The sequence below is a fragment of the Choloepus didactylus genome, chromosome 6, assembly GCF_015220235.1.
Source record: "Choloepus didactylus isolate mChoDid1 chromosome 6, mChoDid1.pri, whole genome shotgun sequence".
Lineage (NCBI taxonomy): Eukaryota > Metazoa > Chordata > Mammalia > Pilosa > Megalonychidae > Choloepus > Choloepus didactylus.
In genome coordinates, this window is record NC_051312.1 from 39,264,578 (window position 1) to 39,279,358 (window position 14,781).

Sequence of the window (14,781 nt, forward strand, 5' to 3'; positions counted from 1 at the left end):
TGGTTCTATGAAACTGTAAATCCTTATAGCACCCTGTGCTTTTCCACCGAAGTCCTTACAACAACAGTAATCAGATGTTTGCAAAATTATTTGTTTAGTATTTGCCTCTATGAGTAAGCCATAAACTGCATGAGGGCATTGATTTTATATTTCTTATTCACCTCTCCTCAGTAAATATTTTTGAATATATGAATAGAGGGAATGGGTGGATGAGCAGACCAAGAGTCTGAAAACTTCGTGAACAAAATTTCAAGGAATGACTTGAAATTAATGATGGGAGTTAATATTTAAGTACATAATTAGAATTCATAGGTACTTTCATAGCTTTTTATTCCCCTCACCCTTGGGGTTATGATTCGCTTTCTATTTTTGTTCGCTCTGCTTGATCAAATCTCAGTCATTAAAAAGAATCCAATGGGATTACTATCCATTCTAAGGGAAGGTCCTATATTTTTCTAGGTATAACTGTGTGTGTATTAACGAATATGTGACTCACTTGCATAAAGAAGCTGTCCACTTCATTAATAACAGATTTTCACATTGCTCAGGTTCCAAAAGGGAATGTGTATTAGTTAGGGTTCTCCTTGGAAACAATCAATGAGAGATGTCTCTGATTATCAAATTATAAAAGTGACTCACGCAACTGCGGGAGTGCACAAGTCCAAATTCTGCAGAGCCGTCAACAAGCTGTCAACTCCAAGGAAGACGTCCGACGAACTCCTCGGGAAATGAACCGACAACTTTGACGAACTCCTCAGGAAAGGAACCAACAACTTCTACGAGCTCCCCAGGAAATGCTTCACTGAGCAGCAGAAGAAGAAGTGAAGGTTCGCTAACCGTCCGGCTTATAAGCCTCCAACTGATCACCCGGACCAAATCCAGCCAATTGCATTCTCTCATTGTGTCAGGCACGCCCCTTGATGAGTCATCAGTCAGCCACAGTCAATTGACTGATGATCCAACGGCTGATCACCCGGACCAAATCCAGCCAATTGCATTCTCTCACTGTGGAAGCATGCCCCTTGAAGAGTCATCAGTCAGCTGCAGTCAATTGACTAATGATCCGACAAACCAGCCCGTTGGTTTATTAACCAGCCTCAAATATCCTCACAGCAATCGTCAGGCCAGTGCCCGCTTGACCAGACAGCTAGGCCACCTAGCCAAGTTGACACATGAACCCAACCATCACAGAATGTTTCTTTTATTTTTACAGGTTTTATTTTATTAGCCACACAAAGTAAAATAACAGTTAATTTAACTATGTGGAAACCAATGGAAGCTCACTGTTATTTACTTTGTTTTGTATAAATTTTAATGCACTTTTTAATTCCACCCCACTTGTTGGTAATCCAACCATTGCAGTTACCACTGCCCTATAATGCATTTCATTCATTTCTAATAAACCCAGATTTTAAGATGGCTTATCATTATCTCCGTAAGCTGCTGGAAATGGATTCCCTCTCTTAACTGCTGGGACTTGCAGCACTCTAGCAAATGAAAGTGGATTTGGAAACACTATTCAAATAAACAAAACTGCTGAGATCTGTTTTCTTTAGCCAAATTTAATATTCAACAAAATGTGTAATCTCACAGTCTGATCTTCTTTGCAGAAGTTACTCATTTAAATGACAATGCTCTGATCCCTGGTGCCTGTGCTTGCTTTCTTTTACAATCAGTTTCAAAGTAAAGCATCCGGTCATGTAAATTTAGAATTTCCACGAGCTTCAAATGGAGAAGGGTATGTTTAAATACAAACACGCATCCTTATTTATTGCCATAACATAATAAACAAATGAATAAATAAGTTTACATCTAATACCCACACAGTAGAATGATTAACACAGATTGATGGGAAGTGTGTATAATTCTTGGATTTCAAATAACACTAAGATTCATGATGAAAGGAGAAAATAATGTCCTTGCAATTGAAAAGACTGGATTTGGGTCACTAGTATAATTTGTTACTGATCCAAATGTACTCTAACATATTGTATCAAGAATATAGTGACTAACATATGTTCTGTCCTCAGTATTCCTCCTTCCTGAGTCTTTCTGTTTCTAAAACAATATTCAATTACACAAATATTTTCTGATTATTGGCTTACTAGAAATTGTACAAATGTTGTAAGAGATTAAAATAAATAAATTAGACATAGCTCCAAATTTCAAGAAGCTTATAGTCTATAAATAAATAACTGAAGATAGAATATATGAAGCACCACAGAAATTTAGCCACATGCTGTGAGAATGAGAAATGAAATGGGCTTCCAGCTAGTGAAATTCAGGTCCCCTTGAGAATGCAGCATTTGAATTAGGTCTTGGGAGATGTAAATAATTTGTGAAAGTTGAGATGAGGGACATGCAAATTTTAAACGGAAAGGACAGGCTAAGTCTTGAGGTGGGGAAGACTGGTGGAAATTAAATAATACAGCCTTATATGGCTGAGTAGAGGGTTTTTGAATGTTTCATGCCCTACATTCCTTTGCGTTTAATGATTTGGTCTAGTGGAATCCTTCTCATTTACAAGGAGACCCATCCCAAATATTGTCTTCTGAGTGCAGCTTTCTTGGCCTCTCCCCAATATCCTTTTCGTGAAGAAAACTTAAGTGCCACAGCATGGTGTTTATACCACTGCTATGGTGTTTGACATACTGTAGCATGGTTATTTATATATGATTCCATTTGTCTTATTAAATGTCAAGTTTCTTCAAGGTAACATCTATATCTTGTTGTTTTAAACCCCTTCATTGCTTAGACGGGTTCTGTCTAAATAGATGTTAAATTGAATTGAGTTAGAAATGTGAGAAAACGAGATTGAAAAATCAATTAAAATCAGATACAGAGGGCCTTGAATGCCATGTTTAGGAACTTAGAATCCCTGAATTCTCTTTCCCCTGAATATAATAAAATTAGCTAATAATTTTTGTTCTGGACACTATTTTAAGGGCTGTACATGTTTTGTTTTATGTAGTCTTCACAAAAACTCAATGGCATAGGCAATACTATTACTCCAGTGTTAGAGTAGGGAAACTGAAACCTAGTGATTCAGGGACTGGCCCAGTGTTACATGATAAGTTAGGGGCAGAGCCAGAATTTTAACCCTACAAGCCTAACTCCATAGCTCTTGTCTGCTATGGAGAACTATAACTGTGCTTCAGAAAAGTAATTTGACATTAAATATCCAGGGAGAATCAGAGGGAGAGGCCCCAGTCAATCACACCAGTTTGGAGACAATTGCAACAGGAAAGACAAGACAAAGGCCTCTTTTATATTTTGATTGTGACAAAATGGAAAAGGGGAATGATTTTTTGTTCAGTCAAAATTAAGAGAGTTGTTAAATTATTGCATTTGGGGAAGAGGGAAGACATAGGTGTGAAAGATTATAATGAGATTTAAAACGCAAGAGTGCTGAGAATGGTAGTCCAATTAACAAAAACAGGAAAGAAGCAAGTTCAATAAGGGAGAAGGTAATTCTATGATCAATAATGCAGTTTATTTTTTATAAATCCTGCAAGTCTGAGTGGTCATCCTTTTGTGCTTTCCATTCCTTAGAGAAAAAGCACTATTTACAATAAAAAGCTTATTATCTACCATTGTTGTCACTTGTTTTATGGTTTTGCAGAGATATTTTTTCAAGACAGTATTATTACTTATTTTGGAAAATAAATAGCATATGTAAAATTGTTTTTGTTAGATAATTAAAAGAAAACTAGAATTTTCACAAAACTATGCTTTAAAAGTGCGCAGGCTATCATAGCAAAATAAGTGTTTCTATCATTGGTTTTGCAAAGGATAACCAAAAAAAAACAAAGAAGCAAAAAATAGTGTGGTATACTACTCGAGAAATCATATTCTTCTATATTTGTAAACTTAAGAAATTTGCTCAACCTCAGTGAACCTGTTTTCTCACCTATAAAATGAGAGCAACATTAGGACTAATCCCATACGGTTGTTGTGAGGATTAAATTATATATATATATATATATATATATATATGATGCTTAGCACAGTGTGCAGCACATAGCAAAACCACAAAAATATTAGCTACCATTGTTTTACTATGCCAATTTTTTTTTTAATTTTCACTGAATTTTCTGGCCGTCTGTACATCACTGGAGAAATTATCATGAGAATAGCTAGTATTTATTGAGAAATAATATAGAGACCACTGTTTTATAACTGTAAATATGGTAATTTTATATTACTCCATTCTAGAATCTGTAACAGTAAACATTAGCTTTATCTTATGTCTTGAAATAAGGAAACATAGGAACTGATTTGTATACTTATTATATTCAGGAATTTATATATGCTGCCCATTTTGCACTTTGAGGTTTGATGTAGAAAGAGTAAGGAAAGAGAGAATAGGGGAAAAAAAATCCATTCTATAACAATGCCTCTTCAGCATGTTCAGGTAACTGAGAACATGACATTGTCAGGTTTTTTCTCTAAAACACCTAACTGGAATTTTTTAATGACATACATTTTTTATATGTTTAATTTCATCTTAAAACTTGGGAACAATTATACTACCATGAAACATAAAGTGCAAATTTAAAATACTATAAAGTCACAGTTCTGTGAACACAAGTCTGCAAAAAAAATAAAAGCATTTGAACTAAGTATGCATGAGTGGCTTTTTCTGATTTTTTCCAGTAACAATTTTTGCTACACATTTTGTTTTCTTTTAATGTTCAAGATACTTAGTAACAAAATATATGGTAAAATAATATAAACTTAAGACTCTATTATCAATTTTTCTTTTTTTCCTACAAACTGAGGTCTGACATTCTTTAATTGTAATCGGAGAACACGATCCTGTTTTTGCCAGACACTGGTGTTCCATGTGACTATAGCTTCTAGAACATAGCACAGAAGTAAGAAAGAAAAGGAGAAACCCTACTAAATAAGACAGGCTTGTGTGACTTGAATTGCAACACTTTAAAAGAAGACATAGAGGTGATATTTTCCCATGAGTATAATAAGAATCAACAGTGAGATGTAGCTGCCAAGAAAGCTAATTAGACCTAAACTACATTAACAGGAGGATTATCTCTAGAGCAGAAGAGATGACATTTCCTCCTACTTTGCAGTGGAAAGGCAATGCCCAGATCACTGGATTCAGTTCAGAATTCGGAATTTTAACCAGGGTAGAAATAGATGAGTGCCCACTCAGAGGAAGTAATCATAATAGGGAAGAAACGAGACATTACTCTAGAAGGAGGAGGAAAAGTAGTTTCATTAGGTGTTTCATTAGGATAAACCAAACATCGTGATAATGGGAGCCACTCCATTCACGTTTGATGGTGAACTGAGAGTCAAATGAGAGAGTGAGAGGTATAGCTGCCCAAAGATGATCTTTTGGTTTTTGTTTTGTTTTGTTTTGTTTTTATAAATAGACTTCCTGATCGTTTCCTCCTCTCTCCAATTTTGACTACTTTGGCTCCAAAATGCCATCTGATTCTTTGGACTTATGGTAGCTCTCCAATCCTTACATAACTTTGAATTTAACTTAGATACCCCACCAAGATGTGACATCCAGGATTTTGCCCCAATACCCAGAACCACAAACACATTAAGAACCTTATGCCTACACCCTGACACCCAAAATACCCACTCCCAGCAAACCACCCCTGACTTAGACCTTCAACAAGCAGAGAAAGGATAACTAAAATAAGGTACAAACCTGTTATTTAGTGCAGGGAGCACTTACTTAACATGAGAAGACCTATCTTCTAGACCTGTGCTGTTCAATATGGCAGTTGCTAGCCTCACGTGATTATTAAGCACTTGTAAAATGACGAGTCCAAATTGAGAGAAGGTGGAAAAAAATGCAAAATATTGCACTTATAACTTTCTATATTGATTATATGTTGAAGTCATAATATTTTGGATATTTTGCATTAAATAAGATATATTATTGAAATTAACTTTACCTGATTCTTTTATATTTTTTAATCTGGCTACTAGAAAATTTAAAATACACATGTGCCTTGCATTACATTTCTATTGAACAAGATTTTTTTTAGACCAGGAGCCAGAAAATTTATTCTGTGAAGAGCCAGATAGCAAATATTTTAAGCTTTGTCTAGGTCACAACTGCTCAACTATGTCAGTGTAGTACAGTAGAAGCCACAGGCAATCTGTAAGTGAATGAGTGGGTCTGGATTACAATAAAATTGTATTTAGGGATGCTGAAATTTGAATGTAATAACTTTCATGTCATAAATGTTATTTTTTCTTTGGATTTTTCTTTTTTTTTTGTAACAACTTAAAAATGCAAAGCCATTCTTCACCATATAGAAACAGGTGGCTCACGGGCCATAGTTGTCTGACCACTGTTCCATACCTTGCTCTGCATTTGTTAATTTTAGCGCTTGGGAAAATCACTTAATCTGTACCCTCATCTGAAAATCTGGTTAGTTATAGTTTCACTGTAGAGGTGTTTTTTGTTTGCTTGTTTGTTTGTTTGTTTTGGTCTTGGAGTTTCAGATTAGGTACAATGTAAATAACTTTACAATTTGATAAAAAGAAAAGATAAAGTTGGCCAAGGTTGAAATAAACTGTTTCTAAAACTAGTGAGTTTCCTGATACTGGAGGTGTTTGAACAGATGGAAATTTCTAGAAATCACTTTTATAGAGGGAATTTAAGCACTAAATGTGTGGTTGAATTAAATGTGTAATAGCTCCCTTCCAACCCCAAAACTCATGTTTTTTGTTTGTTATGTGTTAACTCAGTTTTAGTTTAAATGTGGAGGGCACTTCAATACAAGACCTCAGAGTTCAGGTTCTGACGTCTATGGTAGAAATAATCAATTTAATTTATCAGAAATAGTCCATTGAAGGGCTACTGTAGGAATACCAAATCTGATTGATTTGCATTTCTTTCATTTTTTGTGATAGAATATGATAAAGTTTCTAATACAAAGGCATGAGAATATAAAGGATAGATGGTTAAAAATGTTTCCCTTTGCCTAATCAATGTACTAATAGTGAATTATATGCAATAGATCTGAGTATATAACCAGTGATTGGAAATAAATTGATAATAAGTATTTTAAACTATGTTTTTAATAAACATAGTTTAAAAAACCCTCAAAAGTTTTCATCCACTATGTCAATTCCTTTAGTGCGCTTCAGTTGAGTTATAACTATAGAGTGGTGACACAAGTACACTGTTTACGTTTCTTTGGTTAATAAATTGGCCTCAATCACTAATGGATTTTTTTATACCAATTGAATTTTGGGGTTGAATTGGTTTAAATTGCCCAACCATATTTCAAGGTTAAATACAAAAGTATAGCAAGCTATTAATTTTGTGTTGCTGTTGTTGGTTTGAATGATGTAGGTAGTTGAAGCTAGAGCAGGAGATTAAATTAACTTCTGCTATTGCCTTAACCCTGCCTTTTCTCTATATATAATGTACCTATGGCATTTGTCCTCATTCCAGGAGAAAATGAGGAAAACCCATCAAAATGAATGACCAGACCTCATTAAACTGATGATTTTCAGGGAGACTTCTTTCGAAACCATGCACTGAAACATTACCTTCCTGAAAAATGAGTTTAGCAATAAGAAATCCATAACTGAATGCATACAAAACTAAATCAATCAAATCAACCTAAATATTTCAAGGGCAAAAAAAAAAAAAGTAAAAAAAACAATAACAACAAAAAATAAAACTGCAGACTATCTTCCAGCTGCTGAATGAGAAAACAACAGTTTAGCCCAGTGCATGAGGAACAAATATTTCCAATAGGCGCTGTGTTGGCTTGTAGTTATGTATCCCAGAAAAACATGTTCTTAAACTTACCCTATTCCTGTGGATATGGACCCACTGTAAATAAGATCTCTTTAAGATGTTACTTCAGTTAAAATGTGGTCCAAATGAGTCAGATTTGGCTTTAATCTGGATCACTGGAGTCTTTTATACATAGAGTGAAAGTCAGACCAAAAAAAAAAAAAAAGCAGGAGGAAGCAGCCAGAGGCTGAGCAACAAAAGAGCCTGGAAGAGAAGAGAGAAGCCAGAAGAGGCTGCCATGTGCATTGCCATGTGACAGAAAAGCAAAGGACCAGGGATCATCAGCCCCAGAAGGCCACAGCCTTCGGAAAGAAAGCATCTCCTTGATGACGTCTTCAGTTTGGACTTCTCCTAGCCTCAAAACCATGAGCCAATAAATTCCCATTGTTTAAGCCAAACTATTGCATGGTATTTGCTTTAGCAAGGAGAAAACTAAAACAGGTGCTCTATTTTCTCAAATTCACATGGCCTGCACACTTACGGTTTTGTCCTAGAAGCCAGGAGAAATGCAGTAGTTCTCACTTTTTAGATATCATAAAATCCAATCACATGCAGATGATGCAGATGTCCTTTGTAACTACACCATAAAATTCTCCACAGCTTGTCTAGAGAGTACATTTTCAGTTGCAGAAAAATCCTAATCCTTAAAGCTCTTATGAAAATTTAGGTGGAAGGCAAGGAAAATAAGCCTTTGCAAATGAGCACAAAGGGAATATATGCAGCCCACATCCATCAACCTCAGTGTATTTCTTATTGCACACAAATGCATCTTAGGAAGTGAGGGGAGCTGGTCATATTGATTTTCTTCATCTGTATGGGAATAGAATTTCAAAATTGGTCAATTACCTAAATACAGTATCTCAGACAAGACAGAAGCTTATTCCTCTCATGTAACCATACAGAGAAAGGTGAATGGTCTAACAGGGGTAGGCAGATCTGTTCTACCATATCATCCAGGGACCCGTGTTCCTTCCCTCTTTGCTCCATCATTCCCTAGGGTGTTGTTTACATGGTCATATTGTCCAAGTCAGCTCTCTAGCACCATATCTGTTTCCAACCTTTAGGAAGGAGGACACAAAGAATGGGCAATCTCCTTTTAAGGAACTGACATGAACTTGTATACACTCCATTGCTAAGAGCTCAGTCATGTGACTGACCCACCTTGTAAATGTCATCTCTAATTGGGTAACCAAATTCCTGCTAACTTAAATTTTGGAGGAGGAGATCCTACTACTAAAAAGAAAACAAAAAGGAGAATCACTCACAGTGTTAAAGGGTCTGAATGCTATTTTAAAGATGATGGAAAGCCATTGAAATTTGAAACAAGGGAATACTCTTGTTGGATATGAACTGTAGAAAACATACTTGGTTACAGAGTTGGGGATGAATTGAAGATTAGCAGAGATAGAGACAGGCCTACTAGACAGGGGGCTTCTACAGAAATTCAGGCAATGGATGATGTGGCATGAGCTAGCTCAGAGGCAGAGGAGTTATAAGCGGAGCAGTTCATTTATAAGGCAGGATTAGACATTTAAGAGACAGAATTTGTGGGACTGGGCACACAGTTTGATGTGGGGGTTCAGGGTGAGGAAGAGAGGATTCATGATGTCTGGCTTGGTGACTGGGTGGATGGTGCCTCACTGTTTATATCAGTAGATTTTGCCCTATTTTAGAGATTACCATAAAATCTCATGGCTCAAAACAATTATTCATTTAGCTCATGAGTCTGTGGGTCAACAATTTGGGCATGACTCACTAAGCCATATTTTGCTGATCTCAGCCAGACTTGTGCATCTCAGCTAGGCTTCTGGGGGTGACTGCTTGTGAACTGGTGTGACAACGGCATCTGGGCTGTAATTCTCACATCTGCCAACAGGCTAGCCTGGACTTATTCACAGTGACAGCAGTTTCTAAGAACAGCAAGAATGACAATGCCCCAAAGTACACACACTCTTAAAGTCATACATGCTTTGTTCTTTTTGAGTTATGCAAGGCACATGGCCAGGGTCAGTGCCAGAGAGACATGAAAATCTTGAGGGCCACTATTGCAAAAATAGGTCATAATGGTATAGGGACTGCACAGAGTGTAGCAGAAAAATTAAACCACACTTGAATTTCAGAAACAGGAAGACTGGAGTTTCTTTCTGGGATCCAATTCTGTATAACTTTGAACATTACTTCACTCTTCAGTCTTCATTTTTGCCTCCATGGAGTTCAAACCTGATTATCTCTAATATCCTTTTCCTCTCAAAGATTATCTTAATTGATTGGTATTTTGTTTCCAGTAGTATAAACAAAAGGCCATCTCTGAAACTTGGACTGTCTGATCTGGTTTATTTCAACAACAAGGGGGAAGAAATAGCAACTAGACTAAAGTCTTTATTCTGTTGGGTTTTCTGTTCTATTGATCTGTGATTCTGCAACTTGGCACTGATATTGTGCTATACCACATTGCCCTTATGTTAATGTTTATTTGCTTAAAAAAAATTAGTTCTTCAACATTACTCACCACGAAAATTATCTTATTCTGAATAGCTTTCAATTAAAAAAAAAAAAAAAACTAAATAAGCGACAGTTTTGAAATGTGTTCACCACGACTTTGGGAAGCATATCAAAAGCAGTCATTTTCAAGGTTGCAATTTGGAGCCTACTTAGTAACTTTTACTTTAATCTTTGACAAGTTGACCAGGTTTGTTTAAAGTTGGCATTTTAATCCCTGGATAATTATGATGTTAATTGCTGTGAGGCACAAGCCAAAAAAATCCACTTGGCTTACAGTGGGTTCCACAGGTCAATGAGCTATATAGAATCACATGATATTGTTTTAGAGCTAGAAGACACAATGTAAATGACCTTATTCAAATCACTCATTTTATAGGAAAGAATAACACCAACAAAATGCAGGCATGTTGACCGAGGTCATACAGCGAGAAAAATCACACAAATTGTAACTCACACCCAAGTTCTTTATCCCCCAAATCAGCCTGACTAGGGCCATCTTGTTTCTAGCTGAAGAACAGACAATTGTCTGTAATAGGTAAGAGGCTTGTGTAAACACTTTCTGCCAAGGCCATTGTAAGTAGACTGTAGGTAATTTGGTGTGGTGGAATTGGCCTTTTTATTACAGACCTGCCACCTGCCCTCTATTAGGACAAGTCACTTAATCTCTTTGCCATACCTCTGCTCCTTCATTTGAAAAATGGAGGTATTTTCTACTTCCAAGGATTGCCATGATTAAATAAATTAACATATGGGAAGCAACTGGCATTGAAGTCAGACCATAATATTTTCTCAAAAAAATTTAGTTCTTTTCTTGGCCCCCTTTTATGTATATCAGCTCTCTTAATATTTCGGAATGGTTTGGGTTGTTTCTTGTTTGGGGAAGATACTCAGAAGTGAACAAATCATTGCTGTTTATTTGAATCAAGTAAAGGAGGCCTTATTTCCTAATCTTGAAAATTGACCAAGTGAGTCCATGTAAGATTTCTAAATACTTCATGCATCTGCTGCTATAATTAATAGCTAGAGCAATGAACTAGATTGAGAGATTTGGACTGTAATTCAATTTTATTTTGAGTAGTCTCATGTCATTTTGTCATGAGTAGTCATAGGTATCAGTTCCCTCACCACTAAAATGGGAATAAAATATATCGCCTAGCCAACTTCACAGGTTTGCCGTGAGCTGCAAGTATATCATTTTTCAAACAGCAAACATCTATGTACTATCTAAAAAAATATGAGCTCACTACTGAAATGTCTAGAACAAATATGTCTCAAAAAATTGGAATTTCGTGGCACCAACTTTTGATTATGTTGGTGTTCTAACTGGCCAATGCTGCCTTTTTGCAAAATACCGGAAATGGATTGGCTTTTATAAGGGGGGTTTATTTGGTTACACAGTTACAGTCTTAAGGCCATAAAGTGTCCAAGATAACACATCAACAATCAGGTACCTTCACTGGAGGATGGCCAATGGCTAACCTCTGTTAGCTGGGAAGGCATGTGGCTGGCATCTGCTCCAAGTTCTGTTTTCAAAATGGCTTTCTCCCAGGACCTTCCTCCCTAGGCTTCAGCTTATCTCCAAAATGTCACTCTTAGTTGCTCTTGTCCTCCCTTAGCTTCTCTGCAGCAAAAGTTGGCTTTCAAAGTCCGTCTCCAAAATGTCTCTGTAAACTGCAGTTCCTCTCTCAGCTCCTGTGCATTCTTCAAAGTGTTCCTCTTGGCTGTAGCAAGCTCACTCCTTCTGTCTGAACTTATATAATGCTTCAATAAACTAATCAAGGCCCATGCAGAATGAGCGGGGCCACAACTCCATGGAAATTATCCAATGAAAGTTCTCACCCACAGTTGAATGATAGCTTCTCCATGGAAACATCCAATCAAAAGTTTCCAACCCAATCAGCTCCGATACATTTCCTGCCCACACAAGACTGCATCAAAGATAATGGCATTTGGGGGTACATAATACATCCAAACCAGCACATTCCACCCCCTGGACCCCAAAATGACATGATCTTTCCTGTCCGGCGCTTCTCCGCCCCGCCTCGAGTCCTCGGTTGGCCGGCGATGGGGACCAGAGAGATAAGGGGAGAGAGGGTGCGGACAACGTCTTACCCGGAGCACTTGTGATCACTCAGGACTCGCGGTGGTAAAGCAGATAAACTTTTAATGGGACTAGGCAATCATCATCTTTACAGGTTCCACCCGGGGCGAGACACCTCGGGGGAGAACAACCTCGATGCGGCCGTCAGGTACGGCTCCTTGTGGGCTGTCTCCCCGAGCTTTGCCCGGGAACTTTCTTATAAACCTTGCGTGTATCCAATGGGCTAACGCCACGCACACAAGCATGATTGGTGAATACAGCGGGTGGTTACATACATCAGAAGCCGGAAGCAGGATGTGGGCGCCATCTTGGCACCACTCGATGGGCGGGGGGAACTCAAGGGCAGGCTGCAGCTTGTCTACTAGGCCAAATCCGGAAGGTGGCTGCTCACATCTCCCCCTTTTTTGTTTTTTATGCCCCAGTGTCTCCAGTGATGAATGTGCTCCCGTGGACCAAGATGGCCCACAACGTATTTTTTGGTGCTTTGGGGAGTCTGGACTAGGTCCCGGCCATACTAAGGTGGGACCTCTGGCACCGACCAGAATGCTCACTTCATATAGAGACCGGAGAACCCGTGAGCCGGAAACCACGTGGCCCTCCTTGCAGTACTCAGTCTCGCAACTGGGGGACAGGAGGATTAGGAGAAGGTAGCCAGTGCCGAGGGCGTCACTAGGAGCCTCTGTGCAAACGCCAAGGGTCCCGTCTGGCCACAACTAGGACTCTGCGTAAGAGGTCCACCTGAGACAAAAATTAGGGCCACTGGTACCGAATGTTTATATACGAGATTTTTTCATATACTTAGCTGCGAACCTTACCCCCGAATGCCCAGCTTCGAGTGGTTGGGATGGGTGCTGGGCAGAGGGACTATAGTTATCAGGAGGGTTACAGGCAGAGGACATGGCCATCATGGCGGTAACACGTAATTGCTGTTGTCTTTGAAACAAACGCTCCAGCAAACTCTTAACAATGATCAAACCTACTAATAACCCCACAGCAAGAAGAACCCAGTTGGTCAGATTAGGCCAAGAGAACCAGGAGGGAAAAAAGGTCAATATTCCTGGCCCTCTTCCCGGTCTGCTGGGGAGTGGTCGACACCGTCGACATCATTTGACCGCTCATCACGCGAGTTGAGGACTGGATCCAACAGGTCACGTTGGGGGTTTAACGACCCGTCAGGCTGCAGTTCTTTGGTGTTCTCAGGCGACTGCACGGTTCTCACCAATCTCTCCGGTACCCACACTGGTTGGCGTCCTGGTTCCTGGGGAAAGACACAAACAGAGCCTCTGGCCCAGCTGAGCACTGGGTCAGGACCTTTCCATTGCCCCAACAGAACATCCCTCCAACGGACCAGGCCTCTATGCGGAGGACCTGGGGTGGTATGTTGTAGGGCAGGCGTCATGGTTGATGCGTTTTCATTTAAATAATTGTATGTAAATAGGGCGGCAGACAATTGGGCCCTGGGGGACAGACCATGACCTATTCCCTCCTTTTGCTTTTGCAATAGTTCTTTAATGGTCCTATGCGCTCTCTCGATGACACCCTGCCCCTGAGGGTTGTATGGGATGCCGTGTTTTAGGTTAACTTCCATAACATCACAAAACTTTTGAAAAGCTTTGCTAACGTAAGCCGGGCCGTTGTCTGTCTTAAAGCAAATTTTGAGGCATCCCCAGGGTGAAGTGGGATAGAAAAGAAGCAATCTCTAATGTCTATGACAACAACAGGCCACCGCTCCGGCAGAGTTGAGAGAAGGGGCAACCCCATCTGGACAGGTCCTAGAGGCTCCATGCAACTATTTATGGCCCTCAAATCATGTAAAAGCCTCCACGCACCTGATTTCTTTTTGATGACGAAGATAGGGGTGTTCCAGGGTGACGTGGAAGGGACGATGTGCCCCCTCTCCAACTGATCTGACACCAAAGCATGCAATGCTGAAAGTTTTTCCTGAGGTAAGGGCCACTGAGGTACCCAGACTGGAGCCTTAACTTTCCATGTTAACTTTATAGGTGTAGGCGGGTATGCACCCTCAGTGGCCCCTAGGAAAAACCCAGGCCTTGTCTACCGGGGTTAGAGTCAGCCTGAATGGGCTTCATGCGCCCTTGCAAGGAGGCTCCCAGCCCCCTGCCCGGGACATATCCCATTCTATTCAGCAACTGTTTAGAAGTTGGAGAGTAACCAGTGGTTAAAGTCACGTCCATTTGAGCTAGAATATCTCTTCCCCATAACGAAACAGGCAGGGCCAGCACATAAGGCTGAAAACTGCCTTGATGCCCTTCCTCATCCTCCCAATGGAGAGTAATGGCGCTCACCATGGGCGCTGAGATTTGGCCGATCCCTCTGATGGTGTCTTCCGCTTGGTTCGTTGGCCAAGCGGGGGGCC